Source organism: Zingiber officinale, chromosome 10B (genome assembly GCF_018446385.1).
Source record: "Zingiber officinale cultivar Zhangliang chromosome 10B, Zo_v1.1, whole genome shotgun sequence".
NCBI lineage: Eukaryota > Viridiplantae > Streptophyta > Magnoliopsida > Zingiberales > Zingiberaceae > Zingiber > Zingiber officinale.
In genome coordinates, this window is record NC_056005.1 from 36,439,354 (window position 1) to 36,454,979 (window position 15,626).

Consider the following 15,626-nt stretch of genomic DNA (forward strand, 5'->3'; position numbering starts at 1 on the left):
AAATTATTTTTGATGTATCTAAGAATAAATTCTTAAAAAAATATTTTTTTAAATAATTTCAGTAAAAATATAATATCTTAGATCATCTATGTACATCCCCTAGAAAATTTTCACAAATTTCTTTATGTTATTTTTTATTTTTTTAAATTTTTTTGATATGATCAAAAGTGGAGAAATTGTGGGGGTTAAGTTTAGGGGGAGATTGTAATGTTTAGTACTTATATAATTGCAATATTTAATATTTATACTTAATTGCGATTTATAAAGTTTTTTTTCTTGTTTGTTTGCTCTAACCTTAACTCGGGTTGATGCACATAAAAAGGGAGAGATTATAAATACCCCGGTTCAGTTTTGGTATGATCAACCGAATTATGTTAGATCATGTATATTTCATGTCTTGTGTCTGAGTGTGCAGGGAGTTAGAAACACAAGAAATTGAATAGAAGACACAACGAGTTAGAAGGATGACACAGGAAGAGCAGGGTCGGCTCTGAGGCATGTCACCAAAGGCGATGGCTAAGGGCCCCCGATTTTTAGGAGCCCCTAAATTTGACATACATATATAATATATATTATATATACTTAGAATGTTTTAATAAAAACCTAAAAATATATTTGATTGAATTATTTTAATAAAAGTCCAAAAATATATATATTATTGAATCGTTTTAATAAAGATTCAAAAGAATATATTTTCTATTAAAATTTAAGAAAAAATCTAAAAAAGAAAAGAAAGAAAAAAAAAAGGTAAACATTTTTTTCTCTTTCCAAGATTTCATATCTTGTACAATTTTTTCTTCATTAATTTATTTACAGAAGTCATAAGACTCTAAAAAGTAAAGAATTAATCTTGAATGTTAATTTCCTCCTTTGTTCTCCTTTAAATCTCTTCTAATTAAATTAGAAAAGTTTATTAATTTTAATTTCATCAACATCATCATTCATCAATATACAAATTTACAACATAAGTTACCTACTTATCTATATTTTTTCTTATTGTCAATATTCAATATTGATTTTTAATATTGTATTTTATTTTATAATTTTTCTTACAGATTTGAAAGAGTTTAAATAAAGCATCCCAATTTTAATCATCATAGAATAAGTTATATCAAATACTTCAAGCACAAAACAGGTTTTATTATTCTTTGACTATTATTTTCATTGTTTGTATTTATTTCATTGTTAGCTTTGTTATTGATTTTGTGTGTTTTATTTTTACATTTGAAATTTGTGTTTCTAAAAAAATATCAATATTGGAGTTAGAAAATAAACAAAAGAAAAAGAGTAGAATAGATTATTAAAACTCACAAAGGTGTTCTTCGTAAATTTTTTAAAGCTAGCTCTTTAATGAAAATTTAGTTGATAAATTGCAAGAAGAAAGTCAAGAAGAACTAAATGATCATGTAACAAATAAGGAGCAATCGAGTAATCAAGAAGAATTATATAATCATGTAATCAATGAGGGGGAAGAATTAAGAGAAAATGATGATCATAATCATGCAACGAATTAGCAGGAAGAATTGAGAGAAAATGATGACAATGATTTGAATGTAAATGACTTGACAATTTTATGTATCGAAAATGAGGTGTTAGAAAATTTTGATTTTGAAAACCTTATTGATGATTTGTCTTCTCAAAATGCTAAAAGATATAGATTTTTTTCAATGATTATTTCATATTTATTTTTTTTATTTGTAGGTATTACACTTTTTTTTGGAGAAACTTAGGAAGCATATTTTGTATGGTGTTGTATTTTTTGAAGAATCTTGAGAAATAAATTTTGTATGAAGTTTACCATATTTTAAATGAAATATATTAATTTTCAAAATTTTCTATTAAACTATATTCAAATTGTACGTTAGTAAATTTTTTTCCTAAGAGGTCATTTTTCTCTTTTCGTCCAAGGGCCCCCAAAAGTCAGGGTTGGCCTTGAGGAAGAGGGTTGACAAGCTTGATACATCCAAGGGACGAGAAGTTGCGAAAGAGTACACCGTGAAGTGAAAAGGACGCGCACAGCGCATCTAAGAGACGAGAACCAGGAAGAAGCCTACTCGAGAAAAATGTCGAAGTTGAGTCCGAGTGAGTGATAAAATCGTTGATGTCATGAAACAATATCAAAAGAATTTAAGTATTGAACCACTCTAACTGCACTAATGCAGCATAGAAATGGCTCAGGTCGTCTCCCAATGAATACAATGATAGGGTGATAATATAGAATTATATGATATTTATGTTTTTGGATTTTTGATATAAAAATGGAGGTTTTGGATTTTGATTCTAAACCTAACAAATGAGATAGCAGAATAAGTATAAAATTTACTCTAACGAAATGAAAATCCTATCTACCCATTAATAGTAATCTCACAATGTATTGTCACTGTACACCACAATTTCACCATCAACGGAATTAAACTAAGAAACAAAATAGCAAAACATTAAATGAAACATAATCTAGTAAATGAAAGACAATGCAAGTAAAGAAAAGCTAACCTAACCTAAATTGCAATTGCAAGGGAATTAAAGACAAGGTGAGCAAACATTAAATAGAAGACAAAAAACACAAGAAAACATAAAGCATTCAACTAACTAAGCATGACAAAACTTTTAAACCCAAGAAATTGCAAAGCTTAAATGAGACTCACCTAACAAATATTTCATCGAACAACTACTATGCATGAAACAAATGAAGCAAGATCAGTGCAATTCAAACATAAGGAATTAAGTTCAATACAAGCATTCAATCAATCGTCAATAATGAACATGAAAGAAACTAAGGGGCCGTTTGGTTGGGTCGTTTTCTATTTTCATTTTCTTTTTTTTTGGAAATTACTGTTTGTTTTGTGTTTTCCATTTCCATTTTCTGGAAAATGAGAACTCATTTTCTAAGAAAACAGAAAATAACAAAATATCATTTTCTAGAGAAAATGGAAAACGCGCACAGAAAAATAGAAAACGGGAAAACGCGGCGTAACCTTGCGTTTCTGTCCTAAGCCCTAGTTTCTTCTCTCCACTCTCATTTTCCTCCCGAGCCCCTCTCCCGTGGTCTAGCTCCCTATCGCCGCCACCCATCCCTCTTCTTCCCCTCTCCACCGACGCCCCTCTACCACTGCCAGATTCACCACCGCCTCTTTCATCCTTTTCCTCCCTTCCTTCTTTCCTTGTAGCGACCACACAGCTCGTCGCCTTCCCTAACCTCGCGCTGAGAACGCACCCCTCGTCATCCCCGTCGTCGTCGTCGCCCTCTGCGCCATCGGGCTAGGGTTCTTCTCTGAGTCCGCCCCGCTGCCCTCCCTCTCCGATCGTCTCGCCATCCCCGCCGTCGCCGCCCTCCGCGCCATCGGGCTAGGGTTCTTCTCTGAGTCTGCCCCGCTGCCCTCCCTCTCCGATCCAGAAGCCACCTTCTCGTTCTAAAAGCTCCAGACATCTTTGGTTTGGATTCGTAAGATTCATCATTTCCTTCCTCCTTTTTCAGTTGATCTTTGTATTTGGATGAAGTATGGAATTTGAAATGAATAGAAATTTTGAAGAAGAAGTATATTTGACCTAATCTTGAATGCTCAAGTCTGTAGCTGTGCCACAATCTAACAGAAGCGTGATCAATGTGTGTTCTAACAAAAGCATGATTTTTTAATTTGTAATTTCTCACTAGTTAGTTTTATTATCTCCTTTTTTTTCCTATACAGTTGTTCAGATTGAGGTTGTTTGATGGCAATTGGTTTTTCATTTTGTTCAATTTGAGAAATGTGGGAATTTTCAAGGAGAGGACATAAAAATGTTGTATTTTTATACTTATAAAATGGCTATGATTATATAATAATTTTTTTTACAAAAATAGATGGAAAGTTGTGTTCTTTATGTTGGAGTCAACCATTAGAATTGTTAGAATATGTAGGTTTAGTCTCACAAACTATATCTAGTCATTATGAATTACATTGGAGTTCATAAATCTATTTGTGATTATTCTCTTTTTACTTGAATAAAACAATGCATATCACAAGTACCATTGTCTATTGCAACTCAATCTCAGGGCCTTGTTTTCTCTACATTGGGGCATCAACTTACTAGATGAAAAGGTTAAAACTTGGATGTACATTCCAATTTTTTTCTCTACATGCTTGTAACTTGCTTAGGGTATTGCTTTGGGTATTACATTTTCTAATATATGTTGCTCTACATTTTTATGTCGCCTTTAATATTGGCAATTTTTAGAGATTACATTATGGGAGGGCATAATCCAAGTATCGAAATTGAGAAGTATGATTGGTCAAAGACAAATGTTGCCATGTTTGTCGATATCATTTATGAAAAAGTGAAGCACAATAAGCTACAAACATCTACCTTCACTAATACGGTTTGGGAGGAGATCAACAAAGAATTATATCAGGTTACGAACAAGAATTATGGTGTAGAAAGGCTCAAAGGTAAATGGAATCGTCTACGCACAAGACAACGCCTTTTTGCAGCATTGCTTGCACATACCGGTGTGACAATGGATCCCGACACCAATAAAGTGAATGCTCCAGAGGAAGTGTGGGCAGAATTTTATCTCGTAAATACTTATATCTAATCAAATATATAATTTTATTGTATGTTTATGTATAATAAAATGCATTTTTTTGTAATCAATGGAACAGAAAAATAGAAAGGAGTATAAGTCAATACGAAAGGAAGGATGTGATCATTTTCACATTCTTAGTGAAATTTTCGGCAGGACAACTGCAACTGGTGATATGCATAGAGCTTCTACTCAATTACCTCCCACATCTGATGAAGAGAGAGAGCTCGAAGAAGCATTCATTAACAGAGGTGTCAGCTCATATGTTGAAGTTGTCGATGACGAGAATGAGGACGTTGGAGGGGAACCTAACAATCGCCGACGTCGTAGTACAGAATCAACTGAGAGTCATCGACGTAAAGATCCTAAGCGTTCAAAAACTGAAAAATATGATGCTTATATGGACAAGTGGAGTGATACCTTGCAACACCTGAGTCAAGAATCTATTGCTAGGCAAAAATACCTGGATTTGAGGGCTGCTAAGTTAGAACGCGAACAAGAAATTTCTTCCTCTACTGGAACGAGCGGGTTCAGTGATCCTTACTCTATAGATATGTGCATGCAGGTTTTAAATCAGATGGATGACTTATCAAACCAAGTGTACACAAAAGCTACAGAAGCTTTCGGTAAACCTTGGCTACGAGAGGTTTTCATGAAAATTCCATCAAATAGGAGAGCTGGATGGTTGGATTGCCTCAATCTCGACCGTGTGTAGGGTCATATGTTGACAAGTTCATGGGGATTGCTTTTATTACCTAGCTGTAGACTTTTTAAGTAATGATGATTTTTGATTTTGTGACTTGAATGTGTAAGACATATTTGCTATTTTGTGGATTGAATGTTTAAGACATATTTGATATTTTGAAATTTAATGTTGATGACTATGTCATGCTTTTTAAATTTTAATTGTTTATTGGTTTGCCTCAATTCATAATTAATTTTATACATGTGTGCTGAGTTTAATATCGATTTATTGCAGATCATGTCAAACTCTGATGATGAATCTGATGACTATGATGAATTAGGCCCAGATATCAATTTGCTTCTTATTTTGAGCCATGCAAATGATTTTTTTCATGAAATGACTCAGTTTCATAGATCTATTGATCGGATGCCTTGTCGAACGTCATCTCTTACTGGGAGGATGTATATTCAAGAAATACTTGATGGGCACCCTCAAGTTTGCTTTGATAATTTTCGTATGTCGAAACATGTGTTCATGAATTTTTGTAGGACATTAAAAGAGATGAATCTATTACAAGATGGAAAGAAAGTTACTGTTGAAGAAGGTGTCGCTATGTTCTTACTAATCATCGGGCACAACACACGACATCGAATATGTGCAGATCGATTTCAACATTCATTGTACACTTGTAGCAAGTGGTTCAAACGAGTTTTACGAGCTGTTTGTACATTGGGCACACATATTATTCGACCATATGAACACAATGGCGTCCATCCTCGCATATTGCATAATCTAAAGTGGTTTCCATATTTTAAGGTATATATTTTACCCTAATGTATCTAGTTACATTAACAACATATCTTTACTAAGACATTGTGTATTTTTAGAATTGTCTTGGAGCTATTGATGGAACTCACGTATCGGCATGGGCACCGACATCAATTCAAACATCTTTTCGTGGTAGAAAGGTTATTGTCACACAAAATGTGATGCTTGTATGTGATTTCGATATGCTTTTTACATTTGTGTATACGGGCTGGGAGGGGACAGCAAATGATTCAAGGGTGTTCATAGACGCTTTGACTAGGCATGAAAATCATTTTCCTAAACCTTGCGGTGGTAAGTAATAGAAAAAATTCCCTATATATATTCATTTATGTAGGTATTTTACATTATTAATTAATATGATAATACTATCACAGATCAATTTTATTTGGTTGATTCTGGTTACCCAAATATGCCGGGGTTTCTTGCTCCGTATCGAGGTCAACGCTATCACTTGAGAGATTATCGACGGCAAGGCAGACCAAGGGGGAAGGAAGAGTTGTTCAATTATAGGCATAGCACATGTCGTAATATTATTGAGCGATGCATTGGGGTGCTTAAGGCAAGGTTTCAAATTTTAAAGGATATGCCAAACTATCCAATTACTAGCCAAAGATTAATTCCACTTGCATGTTGTGCGGTGCATAATTTCATACGTCGACATCATGCAATGGATAATTTATTTATAGAGTATTCATCTGAAGATATGCTCATGTCTAGAGTTGAAGATAGTTTTGGTGATCAAGAGCCGATTCCAATTGATCCAAGCCAAACAGCTCAGATGGGACACATACGTGATGACATTGCAAGCCATATGTGGAATGATTATGTGGAGCATCATCCGTAATTAGCTAATGTCTGGTTTCAGCCTTTTATGGCTCTTGATTTTGTTATGAATGACTGTTATAATTGGCTGTTTTTTGTTTTTGAATTTTGGTTGGGAAGCATTTTGTTACAATCTGTAATTAGCTCAGATGGGAAGCTTGTTGTTACAATCTGTGGCTCTTGATTTTTGTGAAAGAATAGAAAAGAAAGTTGTTGTTACAATCTGTGGACTTTCTTTGAGACCTACAAATTTGAAAATTAATGTCTCAAGTACATAGCATATGTGAGAGGAGTTTGGAACTCTGAATGTTGTGAGGATTGCTGCATATGAACTCTGAATGTTGTGAGGATTGCTGCATATGTTCTTTTTTGCTTATATGATCCTTACTTTTTTTATTTTCTTTTTTGCTGCATAGTTCCCCTCCTCCTCTAGTCATTAAGGTAACAAGCAGTCTTGTTGAAATGATTCAACTTGTGACATCTTATTTCAGAGGTATTGATCTAACTGAGGCATTGCGGCTCCAGATGGAAGTTCAGAAACGCCTTCATGAACAACTACAGGTATCTTTTATAGTTGAGTTATGAGCATGCTCTTCTATTGTTTTATTTCTTTTTTGTATCTTTGACATGATCCAGGCCATAAATTTATGGAATTTTATTTGGTATTTTTCTTAACAAACAATTGTTAATGAATGTTGCGTGATTGTTGATTTCACATCTAACTTCAAAAAACAAGCAGCAGCCTCAAGCGTTAAACTGTATTTGTCCCAATTATTCTTGTTCAACTCACAGCTGTATCGTCGGTAATATTTTTTGTATTCTGTACCAGCAACAGCTAATGCAAGTCAGAATTGATTTTCAACAGATTCAGAGAAATCTACAACTCAGAATTGAGGAGCAAGGGAAGTACCTGCAAGTGATGTTTGAGCAGCAATGCAAGTCAACCATGAACAACTTCAACACTCCTTCCACTGCAGAAGAGCCATCAAGTGTATCTTCTGATCCGATTGACATGGCTGCGAAGACCGATACCTCCATCAATTCAAAGGGAGCAGAAAGTTCCAAGCAAACAGCTACCAAAAGGAAGATGCCAGAGCTTGATCCTTCAAATCCAAGTAATGCAGATGCTATCATCGGGTGTAGATTTTTCAGTCTCACCTTGAGATGGTGGCAGGTTTTGGGAAAACCATTTCAAGTTGTTGTATAAGGTGGCAATGTCGCATTGTGCAGGATGAAGACTAGTCTTTTTTGTTCAAGACAATTATGTCATAAAATATGTTGACTGGAGATATTTATTCCTTCAATAAAAGTGTTAATGCAATGAGTTGTGCGTTTATGAAAGAATCATTTGATGTTTTGAATTTGGATTCTATGTTTAAGGGTTAATTTGACTGGAGATAATTATCATAGCTTTGTTGCGCGTGTTAAAACCTTGCTCTTTTCTGTGTTACTCTTTGCCGTAAGCGTCTACACATCAATGTTAGAAGATGTGTGTGTCTGTTTGTTTGTAAATAAATTTACAACAATAACTAGACATCAATAACACTTAATAGTTATAAACGAAATAAATATATGATCTTTGCAGAGCAAGTGGCGCATTGAAGGGCATTGTAAAATTCTCAGATATAAGTATAAACAATTAGAAAGATCAAATCCAGGAAAGCAACCTAAACATAAATCTAGTTTAAAAAACTTAAATCTAGTATAAAATAACATTCATATATAAATCTATTTTTTTCCATATAAACATACCAAACGCATTTTCCAGTTTTCTTTTCTAGAAAATAGAATTACTGTATATCATACCAAACACATTTTCTGTTTTCTAAAAACAGAAACAGAAAACAGGAAAACAGAAATAGAAAATAGAAAACAGAAAATAGAAAATATTTTCCAAACCAAACGCCCCCTAAGTATCCAAACCACAATTCACCCAACTTCAATTCCAAAGACTACCCTTGCTGTCACACAAGGGCCCGAAGATAGAATCCCTAACTCTGGTGAATAGTAGCACACTGTCGGTGGTGCTTGCTGTTGGGTTTTTCGGGCCGCGAAAATCGCTTTTTTTCATCGCGGAAACCCCAAAACCCCCTAGCCATTGGATCCGTGCGAAGAAAACTTTCGAAAATACGAGTACGAGTTTCAAACTATGATCTACAGTAGATCTACAAAGGAAAAATATTTTATACCTTCGATGCGTGCCCTTCGCGAATCCCGCTCGTCCAAGGTACGCCGGATCTCGTGATTGTCAACGTAGACAATCCTCAAGAAGTATCCACACGAACAAGATGTGTTCTCTAACACACAAGGATGGAGAAGAGAGCACCACAAGTGTGCTAGCACTCTCTAGGGCTCTCGGGTAGGATTGGAAGAAGAAGATAGGAAAAGAAGAGAACACACTCCTCTAAAATCTCTATGTGACTTTCACTAACCTTTCTTCTTGGATTAGATTCACTCTTCTTTCTTCTCCCTTGCTTGAAACCCACGACCAAGAGAAGAGAAGGAGCAAGAAGAGAGCTTAGGAGGAGGAAGATCACTTGAATGAGAGTTACTCTTGCAAAAATGAAACTCTTTTTCATCTAATTAAGTGGGTTGTAACCTCCATGGGATACCAAGAGTCACAACTCTTGGTAACTCCCATGAGGTGGCACTTCACTTAAGTAACCATGATGATGTGGAGCATCATCATTGGTCCACTTAATGCCAACTCACCAATGAGGTGGCATAAAGTCAAGTCAAACTTGACTCTTCATCTTCCTCTCAAGTCAAGTCAAACTTGACTTAATCTCTCTCATGGTTGATTTAATCCAACCATTTAATTCAAACCAATTTAATATAATGAATCTAATTCATTTAATTAAATTGATTCAATGAGTCATAATCTAAATTAGACTCATTGAACACATGAATCAACTTGAGTCCAACTCAATTAGCCTAATTAGGATTACTCTTAATCCAATTTGATTCATCAAATGAATCTAATCCTCTTGGTTCATCATATGAACCTAATCTCCATCCACTTGTTCTTTGTGTGTGACCCAATAGGTTCTTGTAACGTTGGCAATGCCTCTAAACTCATTTAGAAACATAAGTAATGAGCGGTATCTAGCAATACATCATTACTACCCAAGTTACAAGAATGTTGAGATCCAACATCACCTTGTGACTACTAATTGTGACTCCTCACAATATATGATAAGTGTCCTTCTATTCTAGACATCTAGATTGATCAATGTGAGGCATAGACCGTGTCATCCTCTAATCAATCTAAATCTTGAACTCCAAGTAGACTCACTCAATCAAATGAGCTCAATATCTCATATTGACTCATTTGGGCATGGCCATGCACTTCGTGGTCTCACTCTATCAAGAATACCTATGTCTCTCCCGTCATATAGGAGGGATAGATCCCATCTACATCACTCACATCCCTCCGCATAATTTGTTACATACCCAGTAATCGCCTTTATAGTCCACCCAGTTACGGGTGATGTTTGACGAAATCAAAGTACAGAACTCCTTATGTAGGGAACCATGGTGACTTCAGGTCTAAGGACTAGTAGTCATACTAATAGCCACATGAGAAAGTATATGACATTCATATAACGATCCATGATACTTTCTCATGGCAGGTCATTCAGTATACATTCTCCAATGCATACCCATGTGTCAACTTGATATCTCTATATCCAAGACTTGTGAGATCAAGTCATCGAGTTGACCTACATGCTAGTCTTATTGCATTAACATTGCCCCTGAATATTAATACTCGACTAGGAATGATTAAGAGTAGTGTTCCCTATATCATCTCACTATCGGTTCAACTAACCGATTGATATAGGTGAGAACCTTCTACTCAAGGACGTTATTATACTTAGTTTATTTGGCACCAATACAAGTAAGTATAATAACCAAAAACCAAATGCCTTTATTTATATAGAATATGATACAACAAGTCCAAAATATAATCATTAAATGATTGGCTTTAGGGCTCTAGCTAACAATCTCCCACTAGCACTAGTGCCAATCAGTGTAGGCTCTAAGCCCCAATGACCTATTGTGACCATCATGCTTCCTCTGTGCCAAAGCCTTGGTCAAGGGATCTGCGATGTTAGCCTCTGTAGGTACTCTGCAAATCTTCACATCTCCTCTCTCGATAATCTCTCGAATGAGATGGAAGCGTCGTAGTATGTGTTTGGTCCGCTGGTGTGAGCGAGGTTCCTTCGCCTGTGCTATAGCTCCATTGTTGTCACAATAGAGCTCAATGGGCTCAGCAATGCTAGGAACCACCCAAGTTCGTGATGAACTCATGGATCCAAACGCCTCCTTTTCGCCTTTGATGCAAGAATGTACTCCTCATTGTAGAATCAACTCGTGTCCCGAACTCTTCCGACAAAGACCACCATTAATGCAAAATACGAACCCCGACTGCGATCTATAGTCATCCTGGTTGGTCTGGAAGCTAGCATCACTGTAACCCTTTACAGCTAGCTCATCATTGCCTCCATATATCAAGAAATATTCTTTAGTCCTTCTCAAGTACTTAAGAATATTCTTGACTGCTATCCAGTAACTTTCACCTGGATCTGACTGGTATCTGCTCGTCATACTCAAAGCATACGAGACATCAGGTCGAGTACATAGCATGACGTACATGATCGATCTTATGGCTAAGGCATAAGGGATCTGATCCATGCGGTCTATCTCCTCTCTAGAAGAGGGACCTTGAGTCTTCGAAAGACTCACGCCATGTGACATCGGCAGAAATCCCTTCTTGGAGTTCTGCATGGCAAACCGAAGGAGTACCTTGTCAATGTATGTACTCTGACTTAGGCCAAGCAATCTCTTAGATCTATCTCTATAGATCTGTATCCCTAGAATGCGGGATGCCTCACCTAAGTCCTTCATTGAGAAGCAACTCCCTAACCATGTCTTGACAGACTTAAGCATAGGGATGTCCTTCCCAATGAGCAGTATGTCATCCACATACAATATGAGGAAGACAACTATATCCCCTACAACCTTCTTGTAGACACAAGGTTCATCTTCATTCTTGATGAAACCAAACTATTTGATTGCATCATCGAATCGAAGATTCCAACTCCGAGAAGCTTGCTTTAGTCCATAAATGGACCTATACAGCTTGCATACTCTACTAGTATGCTGTGGATCTACAAAGCCCTTAGGTTGTGTCATGTACACATCCTCGAGTAGGTTTCCATTCAGAAACGTAGTTTTGACGTCCATCTGCCAGATCTCGTAATCGTGGTAAGCTGCAATAGCAAGCATGATCCGAATGGACTTAAACATCGCTACTGGAGAAAAGGTTTCATCATAGTCAATACCATGAATCTGCTTGAAACCTTTAGCTACCAAGCGACCCTTATAGATAAGTCCATCCATGTCAGTCTTTCTCTTAAAGACCCACTTACACCTAATGGGTTTTACCCCTTCTGGTGGATCAACCAAAGTCCATACTTAGTTGGTGTACATGGATTCCATCTCGGATCTCATGGCCTCTAGCCATTTCTCAGAATCTGGTCTCATCACAGCTTCGTGATAGGTGGTAGGCTCATCATCTATGAGCACACCGCCATTATGGTCAGACAAGAGAAATGAGTATCTCTCAGGCTGACGACGTACCCTATCAGACTTGCGAAGAGGTATGTCTACATGAACTGGTTGTTGTTCCTCAACTCTTTGTGGAACAACATCATCCACAACACTTTGTGGTTCCAGTTCAATTTCCATCGAGGCATCAGTGCTATTGTTCACATCTTGAACTTCTTCAAGATCGAACGCACTCCCACTAGTCTTTCTAGAAACAAACTCCCTTTCTAGAATGACCCCAGTCTTTGCCACAACTACCTTGTGCTGACTGGGAATGTAGAAATAATATCCCTTAGTTTCCTTGGGATATCCAATAAAGTAGCACTTGTCAGATTTGGGTCCTAATTTGTTTGAGACTTGACATCTAACGTAAGCCTCACAACCCCAAATCTTCATGAAAGACACCTGGGCATCTCTCTCAGTCCATATCCTATATGGTGTCTTTATCACGGCCTTGGATGGAACTCGGTTGAGTATAAAATCTGCCGTGTCTAGAGCATAACCCCAAAGGTATGTCGGAAGATCTGTGTGACTCATCATAGATCGCACCATATCTAATAGGGTACGATTCCTCCTTTCAGATACACCATTCCATTGTGGTGTTCCAGGAGGAGTGAGTTGGGATAGAATCCCACACTCAGCTAGGTAGTCATGAAACTCATGGCTAAGGTATTCACCACCTCGATCTGATCGAAGTATCTTAATATTCTTGCCAAGCTGGTTCTGTACTTCATTCTTGAATTCTTTGAACTTTTCAAAGGATTCAGACTTATGTGTCATCAAGTACACATAACCATATCTACTGAAGTCATCAGTAAATGTGATGAAGTACCTATAACTGCCTCTAGCAGCGACATTGAAAGGGCCACATACATCACTATGTATGAGTCCTAACAAATCAGCCGCTCTTTCACTGTGCCCACTAAAGAGAGTCTTAGTCATCTTGCCTAGTAGGCATGACTCGCACGTCTCATAAGATTCAAAATCAAATGAGTCCAGCAAACCATTCTTATGGAGCTGAGATAAGCGTTTGTCATTTATATGACCTAAGCGACAGTGCCAGAGATAGGTTTGGTTCAGGTCATTTGACTTGAACCTCTTGGTATTTATGTTATAGACAGGGCTCTCAAGGTCTAGAATATAGAGTCCGTTTATCAGATGTGCACTACAATAGAACATTTCGTTTAAATAGACGGAACAACATTTGTTCTTTATTGTAAACGAAAATCCTTTCTTGTCCAAACAAGAAACTAAAATTATGTTCTTAGTTAAGGCAGGCACATAACAACAATCATCTAATTCTAGTACAAGCCCAGAGGGTAGAGATAGATAGTAAGTTCCTACAGCAATAGCAGCAACCCGTGCTCCATTGCCTACTCGTAGGTCTATCTCACCCTTCGTCAATGCCCTGCTATTTCTCAGCGCTTGTACATTAGTACAAATATGTGAAGCACATCCGGTATCTAATACCCACAATGAAGAAATAGAGAGGTTGACTTCTATAACATGTATACCTGAAGTAGAAATCTTATTTCTCTTCTTCGTAAGATCTTCCAGGTATTCTTTGGAGTTCCTCTTCCAGTGCCTTGCTTGTCCTTGATATAGGTAACAAAGATGTTCAACCATATCGTAAGCTCCCATCAACTCATGTTGCTTCTGAAGCTCAGAGTTCATGGTCGCGAGCATAAGACAGGACACATCTAATGCGTCATCTTGATGCTTCTTGTAAGCATCTCAATCTGCTCGCGTGGCAGTGGCAGGAGGAGCCTCCGGAATGGGCTGTTCCAGAACGTACAGTTTACATTCTTGGGTGAGAACTATTCTCAGGTTCCTGTACCAGTCCAGGAAATTCGCTCCGTTGAGCTTGTCCTTCTTAAGGACAGAACGCAGAAAGAAGGTGTTCGTATTCGACGTCATGGTAATCTACAACAGAAATAAATGTATAAATAAATATCATATTCTTAATCATTTAATTAGGCCTTTAACTAAATGATGCTCCCACTGAATTCTATAATTCATGTGGGACAAGATCCACATCATACTAACCCTTGAGTTAGCTTTGGCTAATACGCCCAAGACTTAGTATGATCGGTAGGTAACGATTATCAATTACATCTCTATGCAACTCTTGTTTATAGGATAAATCCGCATTTATATTAAAACTCGAGTTAGCTTTGGCTAATACGCCCGAGAGTTAATATATATGTGATTTTGACCTATCTTTCCAACCGTTGGAAGAATGCCTATAGTTATACTCGACCCAACCGAGTTAACTAGGAATACTCAATCTAATTGAGTTGTACTCACCCATGCATTGATAGACGGGACCAAGATTGTCCCTCCGTACCCTACCAAAATAGTATGTGTTGCTCTGCTTTGGCAGATTCAACAACAACATGCGATCAAGGTAGTGGTAGGTATCACGGCATGGTAGGCATTACGAGTTGACGTGATTTAGATCTAATCTAAACGATGATGCGTATCATATACTCGATAGATCTAATCTAATCGAAGGGTGCATCATGTGCACGACTTAGATCTAATCTAATCGTAAGACACTAATTAATTACTTAATTAACTAGCATGCATCACATACACACAAAACAATTAATTAAATAATTAATCAAATAATTTTGTGATTATGTCATGGCCCTACTACGATCTTCTCAAGCCAATGAGAAGATCGGATGGTCAACCTGTTGGTGCAACCTTAGGTCAAGGTTGACCTGGTTGACCTGACTCGAGTTGTATTTTGATGTTTGACTTAGGAAGATTGTTGATTCAACCTTAGGTCAAGGTTGACCTAGTTGAGTTGTATTTTGATACTTGACACTCGTGGAAGAGTTGTATTCTTGATATGGGACAAGAATAGATGTTTGGGAGATTATTGGTGCAACCGTAGGTCAAGGTTGACCTGGTTGACCTGATTCGGGAAAAAGTCCAAGTATGGAGACTTGGCAACGGAAAAGTCCAAGCAGGGAGCTTGGCACTGGAAAAGTCCAAGTATGGAGACTTGGCACTGGAAAAGTCCAAGCAGGGAGCTTGGCACGCGAAAAGTCCAAGTATGGAGACTTGGCACGGGAAAAGTCCAAGTATGGAGACTTGGCACTGGAAAAGTCCAAG